The following is an 11911-nucleotide window of genomic DNA, read 5'->3' as shown; positions in this document are numbered from 1 at the left end:
CTTCTGGAGGTATCACAATCCCTGACTTCAAACTCTACTACAGAGTTACAGTACTGAAAACAGCTTGGTATTGGTATAAGAACAGACAGGAGGACCAATGGAGTTGAATCGAAGACCCGGATATTAATCCACATGCCTTTGAACACCTGATTTTTGACAATGAAGCAAAAAAAAATATCAAATGGAAAAAAGAAAGCATATTTAACAAGTGGTGCTGGCATAACTGGATATCAGTATGTAGAAGAATAAAAATATACCCATATGTATCACCATGCAAAAAACTCAAGTCCAAATGGATCAAAGACCTCAACATAAAGCCAGCCACGCTGAATATTATAGAAGAGAAAGTGAGAAGTACACTTGAATGCATTGGCACAAGAGACCACTTCCTAAAATCTGCATTTTAAAAAAAATTTGTAAAATGCTATGAAGAATGGAAATTCTATATCATGTCTGAATATAAATGATAAAAAATTAATTTTTCCCTTAAAATTTTTAAAGCAAAGAATCATAAGACACCATAGTATTATTTTTAATGATAAAATACATTCCACATAGAGATTTAAATACAGAAAATGCTAGATGCTGTTAGTGAAAATGTAAGCGTGTTTCTCATTATGGGGCAGAGGATGTTTCTCTAAATTTGAACAGGAGCAAAACCGTATGGGGAGCTAATTGACAAATTTGGCAAAAACACGTTAATGACAAAATTAAAATGCAAGCAATACCAAACTAGGAATAGTCCTTACATCTATCCCTGAGGAAACAATGGTTTTCTTCATAGATGAACGCCACTTAAAAATTGTAAGCCATGAAGGAAAAGAACAGAAAGTAGCTGCTCTTTTCATGATTTCCTTCTCTTTCTGGACGAGACCAGAACCCTTAGCACACCCCAGCCTTCTCAGTCCATGGGATGCTATGCCCAACACCTCCTCCTAGTATAAGAACAACTTTACTATTACAGTGGAAATGTCTGCAGATTGCCTGTGGTTCTCGCATGTCTTGCGCACCTCAGCATCTTTAGCACTAGATCTATGTAGATGTAAGTTAAAATGCTCTGGTGCCAGTTTGGAGTGTATGAGCGTGAATTCAGAAATCAGCCTGTGTTCAGTATCAACCAGGACATAGGTGTGATTCAATAAATGAGAAGCTTATACTTCATACTATGTCATGGTAACTTTAAAAATAGGATTAAAATGATGACGCTTGTAGTTGACAAATACACAGTAAATACGAGGGCATGTTCTTATTAATAGTAAGACTAGATGCTAGGCGATTTTTCTGGATGTCAGCACGTGAAAAAGTTTATGTTCATAGTTCCTGATGCAGTAATTGTAGAAATAACTACAAAGGAACTAATAGTAAGAGTAGAAAATTCACCATTAGGATATATGTAGTGAACAAATAGATCTCCTTTTGGACAGTTGGTTGTCTTATATAATAATGGGAAACAGGTGATAACTTTATGGGTTTAACCCCAGGGTATTAGTTCAATAAAATGGGACATAGTAATGTTACTCAGTATTCTGTTTTCAATACGAGTTTGTAAAATATCTAATGACATATAAAGCTTTTAGGGGAGTCTTAAAATTGTGGGTGATATCATATAATGAAGCAAACCTCATTATCAGCAGAAAGGAACAACTTTACTGTAATGATGACTTGCTAGTAAATGGCCTGGTTTGATGGTTACAGTCTGTACGGCACAGAAGAGCAAGGCTTTCTAAACTAAGTGAATGGTACCAACTGGCACCATCTGTTTGTTGTTTTTAAAGGAGAATATTTTATACCCTTTAGGACAGCTGGTTCTCTTAGGTAAGTAAAACAATCTCTTCAAATTTTTAATTGGAACAATTGATTTGTTCAGAAAGGAAAAAGAAGAGTCATGTTTAAATAATGAGTTCAGAGTAATGCCCCTGCGAGAGGTGGTCCCTCATAAGCTACACACTGGGGAAGACATTTCTTTCTCAGTGGGGTCTCCAAAGGTGTGGCTAAGGATGGTCAGCACAACTTAGTATGCTTTCTCCACAAGAATGAAACTTCTAGAAAGCTCCGTGAGGAAGAGGATTCATTTATCCACGGATTTATTGATCTCTTATCCATTTTTCTTTCAGCCACTGGCCATTTGTTCATGGTTTCTGTCCATTGATCTAGTGATTTGTTTTTATTTCTATTTTTTAAACCAAGAGAGTCTGTGTTCTTTAGGAAGGATTTGAGAAAATATCTTAAGCAATTCCTTGTTAAGATATACAGATTTTTGGAACATACCCTCCTTCTGAAGCTTTGCCCCCAAACACCCAATATAACTGTCCCTGAGACCTGGGATTGATTTTTCTTCTTCTTTTGAACATCTATCAGAGGAAACAACTGGAGATTTGCACAGTTCTTAACAATTTATGAGAAGGGATATTGGGCTGTAAAGAGGAAGGGAGCATTTCTATAAATCATTTATCATTGTTTCCCACTGTAAACAGCAATAGATGAGGCAGAAAGAAAGGGAAGTGAAAAGTGATCGCAGTTTCTTCCTTTAAAACACCTTTGTTTATATTTTACAGATGTTTGTATTTTACAAGTGTTTGTGTTTGAGTAATATATGGGCATGCATGCATATGTATAGCCAATATTCATTTTTAGAATCTCCGTTCTCACTCATATTTGAAGATATGGCTATAAATGGTACTAAATGGAAAACAGGAGAGCACACCAAAAACAAGTTGATGGGAGACATCTGAAAGGAATTAGACACATTTTCAGGAGTACTCTTTATTCCAACCCTGTGCCCCTGACTAATATGTTCTTTGTACACTAAATTCCAGCCTTAGAAAAGCTGCCAGACACTCAGGACCAATGCACTGCCTCGTGTCTCCTTCATTGATCAGATGCAGCCGTAGAGAGATGTGGGCCAAACCATTGTTATGACTATGACTTTATAAGACACTGCATCTCTCCCCCTTTCTCTCTCTGTCCTCTGTTTCTCTCTCTCTCTCTCTCTCCCTCTCTGTGTGTGTGTGTGTATGTGTGTGTGTGTGTGTGTGTGTGTGAGAGAGAGAGAGAGAGAGAGAGAGAGAGAGAGAGAGGGAGGGAGGGAGGGAGGAAGGAAGGAAGGAAGGAAGGAAGGGAGGAAGGGAGCTAGGGTGGCCTTATGGAGGGTTGGGGAGGGAGAGAGAGGGAGAGAGAAAGAAAAAGAGAGAGGAGAGAGAGAGAACCTGTAGAGTAAGAAGAGAGAAGAAAAAATGAAATAGAATAAAAATAAAAATAATAAGGTAAAAATTTTAAAAGTGAAAAAGAAAAAATCCCGACATTACATTACCAAATAAGGGACCTCCAAAGAGGCTGTAGAGTTCATTTTCTGCTGGTTGTCTATTGTTGGGCATGTAGACTACTGTTAAGAGTAATTTTTCCCCCAGTGAGACTCCCTTGGAGAAAACTAAATTTTCATTTGTGAGTGGTTATCAATTGGAGATGGCTTCTGGATTAGGACTGGGGACATGTGTCCACTTCTCCTTTCAGCTGTAGGACCCCATCTGCTGCCGACCTGTGCAGACCTGTGCATGTTGCCTCAGCCTCTGTGAGTTCACCTGTGCACTGATTACACTGATTAACTGGACCTTGTTTGCTTAGTGTCCTTCATCCACTCTGGCTCTTACACTGCTTCTGTCTCTTCTTCCAAAGGGTTTTCTGAGTCTTGAGTGGAGAGATTTGCTGGAGACACACCATTTAGGGCTGAGTGTTTCAAGGTCTCCCACTCTGCATAATGTTTGGCTATAGATCTATGTATCTGTTCCCATATGCTGCAAAGGAAGCTTCTCTGATGATGGGTGAGCAAGGTATTGATCTGTGAGTACATCAGATGTCATTAGGAGTCATTTTGTTTTTCTTTTAAAATGTTTAAAACAGTATTTGGTTTCATCCTAGGTCCCTGGGCTATCTTGTCTTAGGTTTTAGCTCACCCGAGCAATATTGGGTATGTGTTGCATCGTGTCGAGTGTGCCTTCAGTCAGATCACATAATGGTTGGTTGCTCCCACAGACTTTGTACCACCGTACCACTAGTGTATCTTTCAGGCATTACAGCTTTTGTGACTGGGTTGGCATTTATGGTTCTCCTTTGGTAGTGTGCAGAGTACCTCCTTGTCCAAAGACACTAACATGTGGGAGTGAATAACCTTCCTTTTCTTATTCTCACTGCTCCTTTATAACCTGAAGTCTTCATTTTTCCTATCTCATATTCTCAATCTGCCATAGTTTCCTGGCTTAGTGTTCCAACTTCAATATGATACCTGAGGAAGTACATGAAATTTGGAGTAAAGCCTTTTCTTGCTGCATATCTTGAACTAATTTCTACACTCATAAACCTTTCTTCTTAAAATGGTGCAATAACTCCAGCATGACTTTTGACTTCAGACACACCTTGGTACTGGCAGCACAAGGGAACTCTATGGGTGTGGTAGCAGGTGCCAGGATGGTAATTGCAGTAGTGAATCCTTTAAGCTGAGAGTTTCCCTCCTTCCCTCCACATGTTTTCATTTCCCGTTGTCTTTCTTTGTCCCCAGGACTAGATCCTAAGGGATAAGCTGCTGCTGAGCCCTCAGTGAAAATTTTCACCTCTACTGTGGCCTCCACTCCTCACCCCTTTCATTAATCTTACTACTTTTGAAGATTCCTTGTTGTTAGGCTGCCAAAGATGGAAGTGGCATTGTAGAAGGGCATGTTTCTACTTTCATTGCCTCTTCAGGCAGAGCAGAAAGTAGTGTTGTGTCTTATCATTATGCTGAGACTGACTGACAGAAACAGGGAGCTCCCTACAGCAAACCACTCAGAAACCGATTCTCACACAAGGCACTGGGTGAGAAGACCACTCCACAAACAGAAAAGGATACATGATTCAACATTCAGAAAAATAGGAGGCAACAAAATAAACTTAGTCATGAGACATTTGGCACCCTGGGTTATGAGTTCTTGATGTAAGTAGTCTAAAGTCACCCTTCAAGCGTTCATACAGCTGATTGTGGGTGCAGTCTTAGAAGTGTCAAAGTAAGCTCACAGTCTACTCAGCTGTCCCTGAGACCAGCAGAAGATGCACCAAACTTGGCCCAGCCCCAGAAAGCCAAGTGAGACGGAAGCAAAGCACACCATTTGACTGTCTTCTAATTTTCAAATGACAAGACAAGTTTGGAAATTCTGGTGTACATAATAGTCATGAAAATCCTTTCCTCACTGAAGAGGAAGGACAGACAACCACTGCTAAGATCAAGATTTGGAGAGTATCAGATGCACTGAGAACTTGGAAGGCTTAATCATAAGTGAATCAAGACAATTTTGAAAACAAAAAGATAATAAAAATATAAGATATGGGAGAAAATTTGGAGTGTCTCTGATAGATAGTCAGACCAAGATCAGACCACGAATAAGATGAACTCTTATTGAATTAGTTTTTCACCAGAATGATTTCCTTGATGTTAAGGAAGGAATTGCTAGGAAAGATTTGTTTCCTGTTGTAGCAGAGTTATAAGAACACCGTGAAGTTTCATGCAAGGATTGTCTTATAATTGACCAAAGGTGATTGATCTGCTAAGATACAGTTAGAGATCCAGGACTGTTTGTTCATGATTTCCCCTAGGGCTCAAGGGATATGAAGTGACCTTTTTCTTAATGCATAAAAGTCAAGTGCCAAAGCTTCAGCCCCAGGTAACCTATGATTTCTACGGATGCACGACTACCACCCATGGAAGCATCACCTCCAGGAGAGACACTTCAGCTTGGTCTCAGAACTGACCCACACTTCTCCAGGAAAGTCCCAATCTGACTAACAAAAGCCACCACCAGACGCGAAGAGCTGCTTAACCAGAAATTGTTGTGAAGGAAGATCTACACAGCGGTGAAGCAAATGGTGCCATCAGCGTCGTTGGAGAAAGCCGGAGCTCTGAAACACAAAGCAATCAAGGTGAAGAAAATGGAAAAGTTCTTTGATGAATTTGCTCAGTTAAGTTCTTAACTGTGATTGATGGCTGTCGCTATAATTAGCATATTGCCTGGCCAATTAACAGAAGTGACAGCCTCATACAGGCTTTCTGAAATGTATTTGACCAGTGTTCCAAACTGGTGGTTGACATCCCCTTGGTGGAATCATGTGTAGCAGAGTGCAGTTTGTGCCATCATTTTCAGGCCAGGGAGCATTCCAAACTATCCAGCTACCAGAGAGAGGCAACCATTTCGCTCTTCTTCTTTGTTTTCAGCAGTTAGGTAGTTTACAGGATTGGGAATGGTTAGCTGAACTTTTTCAACAAATGAAGTACCATGTGCAGAAAATGACCCCAGAGTAAGGATCATACGGTGGAGATTTTGGAAGGAAAGGAAAGTCGTTTCTGCTTCCCACTTCTCAAGCTGAAGAAGGAACTATTGAAGCAAATTAAGTGGAATCCATCCACTCAGGCTATTTATATAAATGGACTGAAGATAGCATCTGGCCTGAGCTTAACGTGGATAAAGGATCCGTGAGTATCTTAATGACCTGCTTCTCACAGAATGGATCTGATGAAATAAGCCCAGCCATCGATGAAATGGATTCTTCCGCTTTCCTAGACAAGTTAGTTCAGGAAAAACAACTGCTCCTTTCTTCCAGAGCAGTGATGCAAAAATTCCCTCCGATCAGGCGCAGTTTTATAACAGCAGCTTCTAGAAGGCTTGTTACTTCATCTTTTTGTTCATTTCTATGATGCTGAAATTGTCTAAAAGGAAGCTTTCTTGGCTTGGAATCCAAACCATTTGAAATTTTCTGAGAAAGGGCAGGACTTTGTTCCGGGTGAATTGCAGCTAACCTGGCTGGAAATCACTAAAGACAGAGAGCCAGAGGAAGGAGCTGATTGAAGAGCCAGACAAAGTCTCACGTGTGCAGAACACGCTGTCACCATGACACAGCTGGGTTTGACCTTGCCACCATGAACATTCACTTCACTGCAGTCTTTCCATGATGTCTAAAACAGGAACGCACTGGGAAGGGTTTATTTCTTAACATGCTTTGTTTCTTGTAGTGATGTGTCACAGTCATTTTCTGTCCCCACAGATTTTAGGAGTGTGTTCAATATTTACATAGTCTATGAACAGCATGTCATGATTACATTGTAAGTCCTCAGGCAGAGGTGGTCTATTGCAAGGATCCTCTTTGCTGTCAGTTGTCACAGGCTGTAGTAAGTTAAAAATGTTGAATACTTAGAAATGTACTTTGTTCAGTAGCAGTTGAGTTGTTTAGTATTTGATTATTTCATTTGTCATTACAGAAAAAGTCTTAACTATAGTTGATAATTGTTGCTGTAATAAACACTTTGCCTACATTTATACCTGTAGTCTATGCTGCATTTTAATATTTTTAAGTCTGGGCAAGTTCATAAGTCTTTTTTTTTTTAAATGCTGTGACTTTCTTGTATAAAGTTGATCCGTTTTGAGAGATTGGCAATGCCCTTGAATTGTTGGTTTGTGTATGTGTGTGTGTGTGTGTGTGTGTGTGTGTGTGTGATGACACAAACAGGGAGGAATTGAGTTGTACTTTCTGTTGAGGTACTGAATTTAAGTTGCCTTAATTACTCTATTTTGCTTATGTTCTGATTTTACATACTTGCATTTATCAGCACTAGCATTTTGATACTAAAAATGATAGGATGTTGCCTGGGTAGGGCACTCAGCTGAGGTGAGAGACATGGAATCGCTACATTGTAGAGCCCCACTTACTAATGAGGTACATAAGGTGCATTACAAATTTTCCAGATGTGCATAATGGAACATTGCATGCGTTTCCAGGGGTAATTTAATAGGCAGTGTTTTTTTTTTTTTTCTCAAAGGGAATGAACTCTTAAGTGATACGGAAGACAGAGATGCTGACTTAGGAGAATAATGGATACGAAATCTTTACAGAATATGATTGAGGTGATTTGGAGCTTTATTTAGACTTTAGGTAACTCACGATGAAAAATGAGCAGGCCAGGAGGTAAGCAGCAGGATTCTTTTGCCTAGAAAGATGCGGAACAAAGGCCTTTTTATTTAAACTTATTTTATTTATATTTATAATATTGCTTATTCTCAATGAACTTTGCAGGTAGTCTTGTTCACATGGGAAACATCCAGAGCTTTACAGTGAGTCTGGTGAGATCACATTTGCTAAGGGATTTTTTTTTACAAATGTTCTTTTTTTTTTATTAAAAATTTCCACCTCCTTCCCGCCTCCCATTTACCTCCCCGCCTCCCATTTACCTCCCCCTCCCCCCTCCACTCCCCCTCTGTCTCCTGTCCGAAGAGCAGTAAGGGTTCCCTGCCCTGTGGGAAGTCCAAGTTCCTCCCCCCTCCATCCAGGTCTAGGAAGGTGAGCATCCAAATAGGCTAGCGCCCCCCCCCCAGCCAGTATATGTAGTAGGATTAAAATCCAGTGCACTTGTCCTTGGCTTCTCAGCAGCCCTCATTGTCTGCCATGATCAGAGAGTCCGATTTTATCCCGTGCTTTTTCAGTCCCAGTCCAGCTGGCCTTGGTAAGCTCCGATTAGATCAGCTCCACAATCTCAGTGCCCTCGTGGTCCTGACTTCCTTGCTCATGTTCTCCCTCCTTCTGCTCCTCATTTGGACCTTGGGAGCTCAGTCCAGTGCTAAGGGATTTTTATGCATTTTAGAAAACATTATGTAGAGCTAAACCAAATTCGTAGCGATCTTATTTTTATAAAATCCCTTGGAATACAAGGACAGGAAAATCAATGGCTCAAGTTTATGAGTTGGCTTATTTTGCAATTATGCCTTAGAAGATAAATCATATCAAATCTCAGTGCCTTATATCAAATTTCTATTTTTTATTTAATAATTTTATTTTGAGAACTTCATACATGAGCACCACATCGTTATCTCTCTTGCTCCTCTCTCTCCTATCTTCAACCCCTCCCATACCCCTTCCAAATTCATAGTTTCTTCTTTATTGTGGTTATGTACACACACACATACACACATATGCACACACACACACACACACACACATACACACACCCCTCCCACTGGGTCCATTTAGATTTGTTCATTTGTACATCTATCAAAGGTTCAACAAGTTCCGTGAAATTCTGCTGTCTTTGGCTCTAGAGATTCCATGTGTTTTCTGAGTCTTTCCGTCATTCTTCCTGAGCCAATGAAGTCTCCTGTTCTATTTTCATGGTAAACCACAGGAATGTGTACAATGATGGATATTGACAATTCATTCTACAATACAGGTTAATTCTTCTGCTCACATGATATTGATCAATAAAGTGTCCTATATCTCTGATTAACACAAGTGAGCACGCACACCTATGCACACTCTACTGACAGGTGTCACAGTATGGATATTGACAATTCATTCTACAATACAGGTTAATTCTTCTGCTCACATGATATTGATCAATAAAGTGTCCTATATCTCTGATTAACACAAGTGAGCACGCACACCTATGCACACTCTACTGACAGGTGTCACAGTGTTTTATGGTGGATGCTAGTGGGATATATTTATGACATAGGAAAGATCATGTGCACATATTTAAAACACAAAAGTTTGTTTTGAAAGGATTCCCAACTGTCCTTTTGTATTTTGGAAAAATACAGTTTTGTTTTTTTAATAAAACATGTGAAGGCAATAGAAAGACATACAATGACAGTGTATAGCACTATGTGCCTACATTGCAAGCAACATCGAAAGGGCTTAGCAGGTTGCATTTATATATTTATGAATATCAAAATAATAAAAAATGGCTGTGAATTTGAGAGGGAGTGAAAGGGGAGGTATGGGAGAGGTTAGAGGGAGGAAATGATGCAATGATCATGTATTCAAAACAAAATAAGAAAAAAGAAAATGAAGAAATTGGGTATTATCACACTTGACATTAGTGCAATTCTTTATTAATTTAAAAGAGGTTACTTTCTGTACTTTGTATTATATTTTAGCGTGAGTGTATGTATTGTTGAATATGGCACATATGTGGAAGTAAGAGGACAACTTAGAGGAATCTTTTCTCTCCTTCTACCATGTGATTCTGAGGTAATGCAATGCCATTATCCACTGAGCCATCTTGCTGCCTCCATTTCTTGGGCATATATATATATATATATATATATATATATATATGATTTTACTCATGAAACGAATCAAATTAATAGCATTGCACTGGAAAAATTAAGCATTTCAGAGAACAATAATTTGAAAGGATTTTCTTTAAATCATAAGTTTATATACCTAGATGATTTTAATTGCATGAGTCATTATCATCCACTAATAATCTATTCATTAATATTTTATTCACTACTTCCTGAAAAAGAAGAAAAACCTTTATCTAATTAATTTAATTTGTTACATTTAGTTCATATTTTCATTAATTTGATATGCTATCTCCAAGTTGCTCTGTTTTCCCAGGGCAGCTACAGCAGTTCTTGTTTGTTTTGTCCCTTCCAGAGACAGCTGCTCCTGGCAGCGAATCTATACCCCTGAGGGCGGTCAGGGCATCAAGTACATTCACACGACTCTGGACAACCTCATGTTTTCGTGCTTTCTCTGCTAATGAGAAGTAGTCATAACTGGAGCACTTCATTGAGAAGATTACTGAAATGATCAAGGAGATCTCATATATATTGGCACACTGACAAACTAAGCCCTAAATATGTTACACTTCTTAGCGCAGACGTCTTTTAATATGATTTAGGTATGGTCATTGTCTTAGTTAGGGTTTCCATTGCTGTGGAGAAACACTATCACCAGAGCAAAGGAAGACCTTTAATTAGAGCTGTCTTACATACTGGGAGGTTTAGTCCATTATTGTCAAGTTGGCATGCAGGCAGGCACGGTGCTGGAGAAGTTATTGAGAACTCTACATCTGGATCCACAGGCAGCTGGAAGAGAAGTGCCACACTAGTCTGTCTGACTTGAGCATAGGATTCCTCAAAGTCCATCTCCCAGCCCAGCCCCCAGTGACAACTTCCTCTAACAAGACCACACCTACTCCAACAAGGCTACACTTCCTATTAGTGCCACTCCTTATAAACCTAGGGGAGTCATTTTTATTCAAACCTCTACAGCTAGACCAAGCGATGAAGAGATGACTGTCGCTGAGAAGATAGTTTGTTATAGATCAGATCTAAAGAGAGCATGACTACTCATCATGACTTGAGGGGCCATACAGAGGATCATCAGGGAGAGTCACAAAATGAAGTCAGGCGGGTGACCCACGGGAAGCGCGTTTATTGTGTTTTCCATTGAAGGAACAAGTAAAACAGATTACATGGTTTAAGACTGATTAGTTTGAGTAGCTCAGGAAATCTCCAAGGCATTGAGAATGTTGCTAGGTTTATTAGCACTTGTACAGGACAGGCGAATAGTGGTCTGGATTGTGAAAGCATCATACCTGTGGTTGGCACTCTGGTTTGTACTGGAAAGTACATTCTCAGGAAAAGCTAAAAGGAATGAAGACAGGAGTGGGAGGCCAAGATCAGACGACTCACCAATGTTATCACAAACATGGTGCATCTGGAATGCGTCTTCACAGCAGAATCTGAAGCCATGCTTCCCAACCTTCCTAATGCTGAGACCCTTTAGCACAGTTCCTCATGTTGTGATGACTCCCAACTATAAAATTATTTTGTTGCTACTCCATAACTTTAATTTTGTTACTGGTATGAGTCATAACAGTATATATACTATGTGTCCCCAAAAGTGCTGTGGTCAGAGGTTGAGAACCCCGCTCTAAAGCATCATGCGAAGAGAAACTAGAAGTATAGATGAAACCAAGCTTCAGTGTCACCATTGATGAATCTTTCTATCATATGTTCTCTTTGGGGATGCATAAACATCTATCCACCCCAGATAGGGTAGTGACGACACATCAAAGAAAGGATTCCTTTGAAATCTAGTTTGAGGAGCT

At 39.6% G+C, this 11911-nt stretch overlaps 1 pseudogene; it reads left to right on the top strand.

The window, feature by feature from the left end:
- Nucleotides 1-4386: 4386 nt before the first annotated feature.
- On the top strand, nucleotides 4387-6866 carry LOC119815388 (annotated as a pseudogene).
- The last annotated feature ends 5045 nt before the right edge of the window (nucleotides 6867-11911 follow it).

Source organism: Arvicola amphibius, chromosome 5 (genome assembly GCF_903992535.2).
Source record: "Arvicola amphibius chromosome 5, mArvAmp1.2, whole genome shotgun sequence".
NCBI lineage: Eukaryota > Metazoa > Chordata > Mammalia > Rodentia > Cricetidae > Arvicola > Arvicola amphibius.
This window is presented reverse-complemented; position numbering and strand designations above follow the sequence as displayed.